This window comes from Bubalus kerabau, chromosome 11 (assembly GCF_029407905.1).
Source record: "Bubalus kerabau isolate K-KA32 ecotype Philippines breed swamp buffalo chromosome 11, PCC_UOA_SB_1v2, whole genome shotgun sequence".
Taxonomy (NCBI): domain Eukaryota; kingdom Metazoa; phylum Chordata; class Mammalia; order Artiodactyla; family Bovidae; genus Bubalus; species Bubalus kerabau.
Window position 1 is genome coordinate 54900479 of NC_073634.1, and position 14618 is coordinate 54915096.

The following is a 14618-nucleotide window of genomic DNA, read 5'->3' on the forward strand; positions in this document are numbered from 1 at the left end:
CCACAGTTGAACTTCTTTCAAAACTAGATTCAATTCTCAAAACCTGCCACTGCTCTACCAATTGTTTATACCATTTGTTGTTATTTCAACTGTCTTTGCAGCATCTTCACAGGAGTAGATTCCATCTCAAGATACCACTTTCTTTGCTCATCTATAAGAAGCAACTCCTCATCTATTAAGATCTATTGTGAGTCTACAGCAATTCAGTTACATCTTCAGACTCCACTTCTCTTCTTATTTCTAACATATATTACTTACATCCTCCACTGAAGTCTTAAAATCTTCAAAGTCAACCCTTAGAATTTGGAATCACATTCTAAAATACTTTTATTTTGATCTCCTCATGAATCACAAATGTTCTTTATGACATATGGAATGATAAATCCTTACCAGAGGTTTTCAATTGACTTTTCCCAGATCCATCCAAGAAATCTTTATCTATGGCAGCTATAGCAGTATGAAATGTATTTTTAAAATGATAACACTTGAAAAAAATTTTAAAAAAATAAAATGATAACACTTGAAAGTTAAAATTATTCCTAGAACCACAGGCTGCAGGATGGATATGTTAGCAGGCATGAAAACAACATTAATCTCATTGTACATATCCATGAGAGCTCTTAAGCAAACAGGTTCATTGTCAATGAGCAGTACTATTTTAAAAGGAACTTTCCTTTTTCTGAGAATTAAGTTTCAAAAGTGGGCTTAAAATATTCAATGAATCATGTTGTAAATAGATTTGCTATCATCCAGACTTTGTTGTTCCATTTATAGATTTTAGATAGAGTCAGTTTAGCATAATTCTTAAGAGCCTTTGAATTTTTGGAATAGTAAATGAGCTTTGACTTCAATTTTAAGTCATCAGCTGCATTTGTCCCTTAACAAGAGTCAGCCTGTCCATTGAATCTAAAGCAGACATTAACTTGGCCTCTTTAGCTTTGAATGTCCTCAATGGCTTCTTCTTCCAATAGAAGTTTATTGTATCTATACTGAACATCTATTGTTTGTTCTAGTCACTATTATTATCTTAGCTGGAATTATATAACTTGCTGGATTTTCTACATCAGCACTCACTGCTTCATTTTGTACTAGTTAGGTTATAGAGGTGATTTTTTCCTTAAACTTCATGAATCAACGTCTGTTTGCTTCAAATTTTTCTTCTGCATCATCATTACTTTTCTGAGGCTTCATAGAATTGAAGAGAATTAAAGCCTTTCTCTGGATTAAGCTTTGGTTTAAGGGAATGCTGTGGCTGGTTTGGCCTTCTATCCAGACAGCTAAAAATGTCTCCATATCAGCAATAACACTTTCTTATCATTCATGAATTCATTGGAGTAGCACTTTTAATTTCCTTTATTTTTTCCTGTGCATTCACAATTTGACTAACTAATGAAAGATGCTACCTTTTGGCCTATTTTGTCTTTCAATATGCCTTTCTAATCAAGCTTAATCATTTCTAGCTCTTGATACAAAGTGAGAGATGTGTCAATCTTCCTTTTATTTGAACACTTAGAGACCACTGTAAGATTATTAGTTGATCTAATTGAAATATTAATGTGTTTCAGATAACAGGGTGGCCCAAGGACAGGGAGAGAGATGAATGGACAGCCAGTCAATGGAGTAGTAAGAACATATTTATTGATGAATTTTGCTATCTTACATGGATGCAATTTGTGTTACTCTCCCCCAAATTACAATAGTAACACATGTATACCTGTGGCAGATTCATTTTGATATATGGCAAAACCAATACAATATTGTAAAGTTAAATAAAGTAAAATTTAAAAAAAAAATGCTTGTTAAAAAAAAAAGATCATTGATTGTAAATCACCAAATCAAATATAATAGTAATGAAGAGTTTGAAATATCACAAGAATTACCAAAATGTAACATAGAAATATGAAGTGAACAAATATTGTTGGGGGAAAAAAATGGTGCTGATAGACTTGCTTAACACAGAGTTGCCATGAACCTTCAATTTGTAAAAATGCAGTAACTGGGAAGTGCAATTAAGTGAAATTCAATAAAAAGAGGTATATCTGTTTTTAAATTAAAAATTATAACTTTTAAAGAATAAGTCTATGTCCATTTGATATTTTAATTTTTTCTTTGTAATTCTTACTCTGTGTAAAAATTAAGCTAAGAAATTTGCTCTTCTGCCAAGAATAGTGATTTTTCAATGTTCCAGTGCTTTTACATGTTCTTTCATAAACTGTCCCCTGAGATTTAAGAATTGCTGAGAAATGATTAGCAATTTATGTCTCCTATGCCCTGTTTTGATGAGTGTTTACTGGGGTCTGTGGCTATATTACTATAAACTTTTAAGAAATTTTACCTCTAGGTCAAAAGGAGTCATATTGCAGTCCATATGGGGACTCTATCAGGATTACATTGACTGGGATATTTATTTGCTTCGCTGAGGAAAGGATAATTGCATATGTTTAATAAGAAAAATGGACTTATGTGATTTCCAAACTTTAATGACTCTTTGCGTTAATATATGGCCATGTGATTTGCTTATGTTGGTGAAATGAAAACATGCAATGATTTAATTCCATGCAAATGCTTTAAGAGTTGTTGGTGTGCTATCTGTTTTTCACTCTTGTTCTTCAATTTCTACCACTATTAAAATTATTGAAGCACAAATCAAGAGGAAACTCTATTAGGATGGATCCTTGCTGGGTTAAAATGAACAGAGCAAGAGAGACTACTATTGTTCAACTTGTAGTTTTGATGAGAGATAAATTTGGCAGTATTATGGCACTGAGATTTGGGGAATCATTTGTTACTGCAACAGTACTTGCTTATCCAGACTGTTACATATACTTTTATAATTCGATCCTACCTCTCTCCCATTCTATTTTTCCTTTTTCTTTAGCACTTTAAAACTTCTTGACACACGAAACACTTTTCTTATTAAAGTTTGCTAATTGTTCCCCCAATTTCCCTCCAACAGCAAGAAGAAAATTGAATCAGAGAGTTGTCTGAGTTATAAGAAAGCAGTGGCATGTAGGGAAATATATAAAGTATACTAGAGTATCAACTGTACTGTTGACTATAAAAATAAATTTGTATTTCTTTTTAAACTCTAAAGATGTTAAAAGTTCAAGGTCAATGCTGTTCGATATGAAAGTCATTAACCACAGGTGTTTATTTCAATTTGATTTAGTTATAATTTTAAAATTAAATTAAAATTTCATTTCCTCAATTTCACTCCCCACATTTAAAACTCCCTTTAAGCCAGATAGAGCTAACAAGTGACTATGGTTTCCATGGTGGCTCAGATGGTAAAAAATTTGCCTGCAATGCAGGAGACCGAGGTTTGATCCCTGGGTCAGGAAAATCCTTCCTGGAGAAGGACATAGCAACCCACTGCAGTATTCTTACCTGGACAATTCCATGGACAGAGGAGGCTGGTGAGCTATAATCTAAGAGTCAAACACAACTAAGTGATTAGCACACATTATGTATCAACCAGTGAAGATATAGAATATTTCCATCAATTTAGGTCAACCTGTCAGACAGTACTGTTCCTGTCAACAGTCACAAAGTGGAGAGACTGCACAATCAGGGGTTGAAGCAACTTCATCATATTGTGGGTGAGGTATTATAAGTAATAAATAAACTAGATTTCTAAGAAACAACAATGCAAAAATTGAACGCTGGCTCGCAAAAGAACACAAATAGCTTCCAAACAACAGATTTTTTCTTAAATTCGAAATTTGATAATAACAGCAGATTGCAGTGCCTACTAGCTTCATGACGATGAAAACATATGTTTCTGTGCCTTCGTTCCCTCACTTGTGAAACTGGGATGCTGGTTGTACCTATATCATAGACTCATATGTGGATTAAATGAATCATTATAGGCAAAATGCTTAAAATTGTGAATATCTTAGTATTTTAGGAAGGAGGTAAGTTGTGTGTGTGTGTGTGTGTATGCGTGTGTGTGTGCTCAGTTGCTCAGTCCTGTAACTCTTTGTGACCTCATAGATTGTAACCCACCGGGTTCTTTGGTCCATGGAATTTTCCAGGCAAGAATACTGTAGCATACTGCAATTTCCTACTCCAGGGGATCTTCCGGATTCAGGCATCAAACCCACATCTCTCGCATCTCCTGAACTGGCAGGCCTAAAGACGACATTAAAACTGGGTTAATGAATTTTTGCTGGCACTAATCTTTCTCTGCCTTTGTTCATCAACCTTTCTGCACTGTGCACATAGGGAGCTTATGTGAGCTACATCCCCAAGTGAAACAAAGGCCACTGTGTTTATAAGATCAGTAGATGAAGGGCTTTGAGGACACCTAATTGAAGAATAAGGAGTTTTTGTGTGCCCTGTCCCACTTCCCCCATGGAATGAGTGAAAACAGAGATGCATTAAGAACTTTGTTCCAAAACAAACAAACAAACAAAATAACTTTATTCCTTTCTTGCAAAGTTTCCCAGACTAACATGAACTTGAAATAGCAATTAATCCATCTCTTGTATCAGTTGAATTGTTTATAAGAATCTATTATAAAAGTTTAAAATAATTACTGATTATTTTACTAAAATGATTGTGAATATATATATTTTTTTCATATGTGCTTTGGTAAACAGCTACTTGAGGAGGTTTTCAAGTAGGCTTCAGATTCAAAGCCAGACAGATTAGAATTCTACATCTTAAGGGAAACATGCTCTGTTATATAGTTTTATTTGTTATTCAGGAGGTGATGCCATTTTCTATAAATATTTCTTTGTCCTGAGAGTTATAGTCATGCAGGAATTTATTTTGTAGGTTATTAATATTAAGGCATGCTCTTAAAAATAAGCATTGCTATTAAAGCTAAAATTCATATTTGAAATAAATTTAATGTCTTCATGTAGAAATCTTTATTTTTATCTGTTGTACATAAAGAATAAAAGAAAATAAGTAGCTAATAGCAGGATAAAACCACAACAAGGAGTGAACAGAGACTAAGACTCTCTTGAGAAACATAGATAGCTTTAGGGAGTATTATTGTATATATCATCTCTTTATATTGAATTCAAGGACATAAAGGCACACATAGTTTGTGATAATCAAGTCTGTTTTATACATATTTAGTTTACAAAACACCATCATGAATAGAAAACATGCCCCACAGTATATATTTATGTTTACACTTATTTCAAACAACTTTTGGTAACATGTTGATAGTATATAGAAGTCAATATTTTAAAACTGCATTTGTAAGTCTAGGCTAATACTAAAATTTTATACTTTCAGATATTCCCAAATGAATGGGTTTTGGAAGAGTTGCTGTATTTTATCACCCAGAAGCTACTGAAGAAAGATTACAGGTACTGCAGAGAGAATGTAAAATGCTTACAATTTCTGGATATTCTGAATATATCTTTCCTATCTGTGGTCATCCATATAGTACAAAATAAGGGCTAAATATTAGTCAAGAAAAATTTATACATGCAAATACACTCACAAAACAGAAACAAACAAACAAAAATATATACGCTACTTTCTGTAGAGAAGAAAGATGCTGGTTTTGCTTATTAAAATTACTTCTTTACACATACATGTTTGCTAATAGTGTCCCATCTGTATTACATTCCATTGATAGAGACATAAATCTGGAATAAACAACATTGCCATTAAAATATATAAATAGGCTTTCTGCCTTAAAATGGTTGACTGTTATTTCATGTTTATGTTGTTTTGGTGTCTGGAAAATCAGAGAGAGTGGGAATATTGAAATAACCAAATGATCTCAAAGATCTAGCAAATATTCTGTAATTGATTTTGTAGTGGTAATTAATCCTCTGCAAAAATATATTTAATTTGGAATTAAAATAGGAACCTATCTGTTAGCTTCTGTGCTGTGTTTAGTTGCTTAGTCCCGACCAACCTTAGGACTCTTTGCAACCACATGGGCCATAGCCTGCCAGGCTCCTCTGTCCATAGGGATTCTCCAGGCAAGAATACTGGAGTGGGTTGCCATTTCCTCCTTCAGGGGATCTTCCAAACCCAGGGATCAGGCGGAGTCTTTATAGTCTGAGCCACGAGGAAAATCCCTGTTAGCTTCTACTAGGTAACAAAACGGGTTAGAGTATAATGATACTTGTGTGAATAATGCCACATTGGGCACACTAGAGTTTAATAATTTTGATTATTATGAAGATAAAGATGATATACCAGATCATGAGGCAAATGTTCAAAATGTATGAAAAGCTCTATATAAAATTGTAGATATCCAGGTGAAAAAGTATGTATATATCTTTGTATGTATCTAATCAAACATTGTACTACAATTTACTTTTAAATTTCTAGAAGGTATCTTCTGCATAACTCACTGAAAGAGAAAAAATCAGGGAAAATTTTCTGCTTGAAACAGAAGTCAAAAATTATATTTTGGAAGACCGTATATTTTCAGAAAATTTATAGTGAATGATAGGAGAAGTTTTAGCTATAATAGGTTAGCATAATTTCTTTTTTCTAAATAACAATTTAGAAATTGTTGGGAATTAGATTAGAATAGTTGCAATTGGGAAATAGAAGCATATATAAAGCTAAGAGACAAAGTAAGGCATTAACATTAATAAAAGTAAAATGTTGCTTAAGAAAACATTGACTTAATATTCGATTAAACTAAATGACATACTGAGCTTGTTATGGTCATATAAATTAATTATGAAATTATCAGAAATTATCTCCTAAGAATTCTGAGAGAAAGGGTGTATTTGGGGGAAGAAAGATCAATTACAGGAAATAAATATTTCATTTGAATGGAAAAGCATGAAGACAGTGCATTCCTTAGTATGTGCTAAACATACCATAAATTCTCTGGTAGTTCAGCTGGTTAAAAATCCACCTGGAATGCAGGAGATTTCAATTTAATTTCTGGGTCAGGAAGATCCCCTGGAGAAGGAATAGGCTACCCACTCCAGTATTCTTGGGCTTCCCTAGTGTCTCAGAAGGTAATTATCCATCAGCAATGTGGGAAACCTGGATTCAATCCCTGGGTTAGGAAGATCTCCTGGAGGAGGGCATGGTAACCCACTCCAGTATTCTTGCCTGGGAAAAAAATACCCATGGACAGGGGAGCCTGGCGGGCTGCAATCCATAGGGTCATAAGGAGTCAGACATGACTGTGTGACTAAGCACAGCACAAACATACTATAAATAATCAAAAATATTGAAATTGTGCGTGAAGATTAGTCATCAGTTCACTAGTATCCACTTCTCAATTTTTCTTTCTCCTTTTATTCCAACATAAAAACTTAAAACATATCCACACTATCAGTTGTTACTAGATTAGGAAGGCACTGCTGCTGCTTAATCGCTAGTTATGTCCCAGTCTTTGGGATCCAATGGACTATATCCCTCAAGGCTCCTCTGTCCATGGGATTTCCCAGGAAAGAATACTAGAGTGGGTTGCCATTTCCTTCTCCAAGGAATATTCCTGACCCAAAGATCAAACCCACATCTCCTTTGGAGGCAGAATTTTAATCAGTGAGCAACCTGGGAAGACTGTGAGGGCGTGGAGAACTACTATTTTGATTATGGGCTTCTTACTTCTCATTTTTAATCAATATGCAAATATTCTAAAAATTGTTTAAAAACTGAAGACAAAATGTAAATTAAATTTTAAAAATAGACTTTGCCAGTCCAGGTTCGATGCACGATACTGGATGCTTGGGGCTGGTGCACTGGGATGACCCAGAGGGATGGTATGGGGAGGGAGGAGGGAGGAGGGTTCAGGATGGGGAACACATGTATACCTGTAGCAGATTCATTTTGATATTTGGCAAAACTAATACAATTATGTAAAGTTTAAAAATAAAATAAAATAAAAAAATAGACTTTGAATGTGGTAAACCATATGAAAATTGTAGAAAGGAAAAGAAATAATAAATTAAAAAAACTTCTTTTTTAATAAAAGCTAGTTTTAAAATTTTATAAAACTTCAGTTTGTGACTTGAGATAAAGAAATAGATCAATGTAAAGGGTTATTACTTAAGCCACATTGCAGAGTTGATGAATGATAGGGTTGATTGATACTAGTTATCAATCTGTTTAACAGCTAGTACAATACAGAAAGGGACAGACCCCTGATACAGGAAAGTCTATGAAGAGATGAAAATTGACAACATAGTTTTTGTTGATTAATCATAGTTTTTGTTGATTTTGGCTGAATAATCAATACATGAGGATGGGGAAGTACTCTGCTCACTTGAAAAAATGCAGGGAACAGAGACATGATAAGGTTGTGGTGGATGGCATGTTACTTTAAAAAAATTAAGGTGATATCCTCTATCAATTTTCTAGGACATGATTTAGTGTTGTTTGTAAGAGTAAGTGCTGATTATGAGTGTTGAGATAGGAGACATAATCTGAAGAACCCATGGGGGCTGACTCTGTGGCCATTCTATGCCCTGTTGTATCTCAAGAGTGCTATGTCAAGTCTTGCACATAGGTGCCCAATGAATGGATTTTTAATAAATATATACAAAGACTGAACACCTTTAAAGTAAAAGAGAAAAAACTAAATTTGACTATGCAAATTTTAAGAAATTTGTTGATGCCTTTGAGGATCCAATTTTTCATTATTTCCTCCGTGGTGTGTGTGTGTGTATATATATATATATATATATATATATATATATATATATCTTTAAAAGGTTCTTTCAAATATTCTGAAAAATAAAGATAGGGCTGGCATCATGGACATGTGATCCATGGATTTGCCTAGGAAACTGTGTGATCTGGAAGGCCAAAACTGACTTAATGTTCTGCTGTAAAGACTTGAAATGCTTGGGAAAAAAATAAATGAGCATCATTTTCATTTGGCACCGGACTCCATAAATTAAGTAGCCCTTTTATCAATAAGAGATCAAGAAGAGGGGGAAAGTCCTAAGATGGCAGAGGAATAGGACGGGAGACCACTTTCTCCCACACAAATTCATTGAAAGAACATTTGGATGTTGAGCAAATTCCACAAAACAACTTCTGATTGCTGGCAGAGGACATCAGGCACCCAGAAAGGCAGCCCATTGTATTCAAAAGGAAATGTTTTGTCATCGGTGGTGTATAGACAGAGAAGTCTTGAGGCTACTGTAAGAATAAGGCTGAAAATCAGAGGCAGGAGGCTTAAGTCCAAAACCTGAGAACACCAGAGAACTCCTGACTTAAGGGAACATTAATCGACAGGAGCTCATCAACACTGAAACCAAGCACCACCCAATGGCCAACAAGTTCCAGAGCAAGACATACCACACAAATTCACCAGCAACACAGGAACATAGCCCTGAGCTTCAATATACAGGTTGCTCAAAGTCACTCCAAACCCACTGACATCTCAAAACTCACTACTGGACACTTCATTGCACTCCAGAGAGAAGAAATCCAGCCCCACCCACCAGAACACCGACACAAGCTTCCCTAACCAGGAAACATTGACAAGCCACCCGTCCAACCCCACCCACAGTGAGGAACCTCCACAATAAAGAGAACCCACAAACTGCCAGAATAGGGAAAGGCCACCCCAAACACAGTAATATAAACAAGATGAAAAGGCAGAGAAATACTCAGCAGGTAAAGGAACAGGATAAATGCCCACCAAACCAAACAAAAGAAGAAGAGATAGGGAATCTACCTGATAAAGAATTCCGAATAATGATAGTGAAAATGATCCAAAATCTTGAAAACAAAATGGAGTTACAGATAAATAGCCTGGAGACAAGGATTGAGAAGATGCAAGAAATGTATAACAAGGACCTAGAGGAAATTAAGAAGAGTCAATCAATAATGAATAATGCAATAACTGAGATCAAAAACACTCTGGAGAGAACCAACAGTAGAATAACGGATGCAGAAAATAAATGAAGTAGAGAGGAAAAATAAATAAATAAAAGAAATAAGGATAACCTCAAAGACCTCTGGGACAGTGTCAAATGCCCCAAGAGTCAAATCATAGGAGTCCCAGAAGAAGAAGACAAAAAGAAAGGCCATGAGAAAATACTTGAGGAGATAATAGTTGAAAACTTCCCTAAAATGGGGAAAGAAATAGCCACCCAAGTCCTAGAAACCCAGAAAGTCCCAAACAGGATAAACCCAAGGCACAACACCCCAAGACACATATTAATCAAACACAAAGAACAAATATTAAAAGCAGCAAGGGAAAAACAACAAATAGCACCAAGGCTATTCCCATAGGATAACAGCTGATCTTTCAATAGAAACTCTTCAGGCCAGAAGGGAATGGCAGTACATACTTAGAGTGATGAAAGAGAAAAACCTACAGCCAGGTTACTGTATCCATCAAGGATCTCATTGAAATATGACGGAGAAATCAAAAGCTTTACAGACAAACAAAAGCTGAGAGAATTCAGCATCACCAAACCAGCTTTCCAACAAATACTAAAGGATATTCTCTAGACAGGAAACACAGAAAGGGTGTATAAACTTGAACCCAAAACAACAAAGTAAATGACAACGGGATCATGCTTATCAATAATTACCTTAAATGTAAATGGGTTGAATGCCCCAACCAAAAGTCAAGACTGGCTGAATGAATACAAAAACAAGACCCCTATATATGTTGTCTACAAGAGACCCACCTCAAAACAAGGGACACATACAGACTGAAAGTGAAGGGCTGGAAAAAGAAATTCCATGCAAAGAATGAAACTAGAACACTTTCTAACACCATACACAGAAATAAACTCAAAATGGGTTAAAGATCTAAACATAAGACCAGAAACTATAAAACTCCTAGAGGAGAACATAGGCAAAACACTCTCTGACATACATCACAGCAGGATCCTCTATGAACTACCTCCCAGAATATTGGAAATAAAAGCAAAAATAAACAAATGGGACCTAATTAAACTTAAAAGCTTTTGCACAACAATAGAAAATATAAGCAAGATGAAAAGACAGCCTTCAGAATGGGAGAAAATAATAGCAAATGAAGCACCTGACAAAGAATTAATCTCAAAAATATACAAGCAACTCCTGCAGCTCAATTCCAGAAAAATAAACGACCCAATCAAAAAATGGGCCAAAGAACTAAACAGACATTTCTCTACAGAAGACATACAGATGACTAACAAATACATGAAAAGATGTTCAACATCATTCATTATCAGAGAAATGCAAATCAAAACCACAATGAGGTACCATTCCACGCCAGTCAGAATGGCTGCTATCTAAAAGCCTACAAACAATAAATGCTGGAGAGGGTATGGAGAAAAGGGAACCCTGTTACACTGTTGGTGGGAATGCAAACTAGTACAGCCACTATGGAGAACACTGTGGATATTCCTTAAAAAACTGGAATCTGTTTTTCTGAACTTTAGTTTTATTATTTATTTATTTTTAGCTGAGCTACATCTTTGTTGCTGCTCACAGGCTTTCTCGAGTTGTGGCAAGTAGGGGCTACTCTTTAGTTGTGGTGTGCAGGCTTCTCATTGCAGTGACTTCTCTTGTGGAACATGGGTTCTGGGGCGTGCAGAATTCAGTGGTTACAACTTTCAGGTTATAGAGTGAGGGCTCAGTAACTGTGACACATGGACTTAGTTGCCCCATGGCATGTGCAATCTTAGTTCCTCGACAAGGGATCAAACCTGCATCCCTGCCTTCTCTGCATTGGAAGGAACACTACAGAAGTACCTGGACTTTAGTTTTAGTGTTTTATGCCAGCCCTTTGAGAAGTGAATTTAAGTCTCACAGCCTTTCGCAAATACATGCAAACATGTTTATGACTAATACATACAGTTGAATATAGCATTTGTTGGATCTCAGAACATGAATTTATGTTTACAAAATTTGCAATAAGAAACAATTTTTATTCCTCAAATTATATGTCCTGCCCTGTGCTATGCCTTATTTACTCTAATTCTGCATTAAATTGAACAGAACTAATAAATTGTGCCTAATAGGGAACTTAAGAGCCTAGGAACAATTCCAGTTACCAAACAGTGCTGTGAGTTCTGAAACTCAAAGTTCTAACTCAAAGTAAAAACTGACATCCACCTAAAACCTATACCTTTTACACCTTCTCCAATCTATTTGCTAACTTTCTAGCACTTGTAAACACTTACACTGCTGAGTATAAATACTTTTCTCTGCAAGGAATCTGAGATTTGGAACTGCTGTCTTGCAACATATATTTCTACACAGAGAATGAATTTGAGGAGAAAGCTAAATCCTTTCTGAGGAACTGCATTTTGTCACATGCAATGATTTATTCTGTTAGGAAAATAGATTATTTGAAGAATTGTAAGCCCTTTTGGCAAGAAAATTCATTTAGTCAAAAACTTTAATCTATCCCAGTGACAAAATTCTCTCTTTAGTTTATTGCTTAAAAATTGAGTTTTATGACTTCCTACACTTTTGCAGAAAGATTGCCATTTTATGATGATCTTATGGCAATCCTAGATCACATAAAAAGTAATTCATCACCATATAGGAACTGAGATTTTGCATATTGAAAATAAATGTCTAGATGTGATGCAAATATGGATTTTTCTCTAAACTATGTGAGCAGAAGATATTAAGAAGAGGTGGCAAGAATACACAGAAGAACTATACAAAAAAGATCTTTACGACCTAGATAATCATGATGGTGTGATCACTTACACTCACTGAGAGTCAGCCATCCTGGAATGTGAAGTCAAGTGAGCCTTGGGAAGCATCACTATGAACAAAGCTAGTGGAGGGGAGGGAATTCCAGTTGAGCTATTTCAAATCCTGATAGATGATGCTATGAAAGTGCTGCACTCAATATGTCAGCAAATTTGGAAAACTAAGCAGTGGCCACAGGACTGGAAAAGGTCAGTTTTCATTTCAATCCCAAAGGAAGACAATGCCAAAAAAATACTCAAACTACCACACGATTGCACTCATCTCACATGCTAGTAAAATATTGCTCAAAACTCTCCAATCTAGGCTTCAGCAATATGTGAACCGTGAACTTCCAGATAGTCAAGTTGGTTTCAGAAAAGGCAGAAAAGCCAGAGATCAAATTGCCAACATCCACTGGATCATCGAAAAAGCAAGAGAGTTCCAGAAAAACATTTATTTCTGCTTTATTCACTGTGCCAAAACCTTTGAATGCATGGATCACAATAAACTAGAAATTTCTGAAAGAGATGGGAATACCAGACCACCTGGCCTCCCTCTTGAAAAACTTGTATGCAGGTCAGGAAGCTACAATTAGAACTGGACATGGAACAACAGACTGGTTCCAAATAGGAAAAAGAGTACGCCAAGGCTGTGTATTGTCACCCTGCTTATTTAACTTATATGCAGAGTACAACATGAGAAATATTGAGCTGGATGAAACACAGTTGGAATCAAAATTGCAGGGAGAAATATCAATAACCTCAGATATGCAAATGACACCACCCTTATGGCAGAATGTGAAGAAGAACTGAAGAGCGTCTTGATGAAAGTGAATGAGGAGAGTGAAAAAGTTGGCTTAAAGCTCAACATTCAGAAAACTAAGATCATGGCATCTGGTCCCATCATTTCATGGCAAATAGATAGGGAAACAGTGGAAACAGTGGCTGGCTTTATTTTGGGGGGCTCCAAAATCACTGCAGATGGTGATTGCAGCCATGAAATTAAAAGATGCTTACTCCTTGGAAGGAAAGTTATGACCAATTTAGACAGCATATTAAAAAGAAGAGATATTACTTTGTCAACAAAGGTCCATCTAGAAAAACTATGGTTTTTCCAGTGGTCATGTAGGGATGTAAGAGTTGGACTATAAAGAAAGCTGAGTGCTGAAGAACTAGTGCTTTTGAACTGTGGTGTTGGAGAAGATTTCTGAGAGTCCCTTGGACTGCAAGGAGATCTAACCAATCCATCCTAAAGGAGATCAGTCATGGGGGTTCATTGCAAGGACTGATGTTGAAGCTGAAACTCCAATACTTTGGCCACTTGATGCAAAAAGCTGACTCATTTGAAAAGACCCTGATGATGAGATAGATTGTGGGAAGGTGGAGAAGTGGATGACAGAGGATGAGATGGTTGGATGGCATCACAGGCTCAATGGACATGGGTTTGGGTGAACTCCAGAAGTTGATGTTGGACAAGGAGGCCTGGCGTGCTGCAGTCCATGGGGTCACAAAGATTGAGACATGACTGAGCGACTGAATTGAACTGAAGACAGCATATTATAAAGCAGAGATATTACTTTGCTAACAAATATCTGTCTAGTCAAGGCTATGGTTTTTTCAGTCATTTATGGATTTGAAAGTTGGACTGTGAAGAAAGCTGAGCACCGAAGAATTGATGCCTTTGAACTGTGGTGTTGGAGAAGACTCTTGAGAGTTCCTTAGACCGTAAGGATATCCAACCTGTCCATCCTAAAAGAAATCAGTCCTGGGTGTTCATTGGAAGGACTAATGTTGAAGCTGAAACTCCAATACTTTAGCCACCTGATGTGAAGAACTGACTCATTTGAGAAGACCCTGATGCTGGGAAAGATTGAAGGCTGGAGAAGGGGACGACAGGAGATGAGATGGTTGGATGGCATCACCGACTCAATGGACATGAGTTTGAGTAAACTCACGGAGTTGGTGATGGACAGGGAGGCCTGCCATGCTGCAGTACATTGGGTTGAGAAGAGTCAG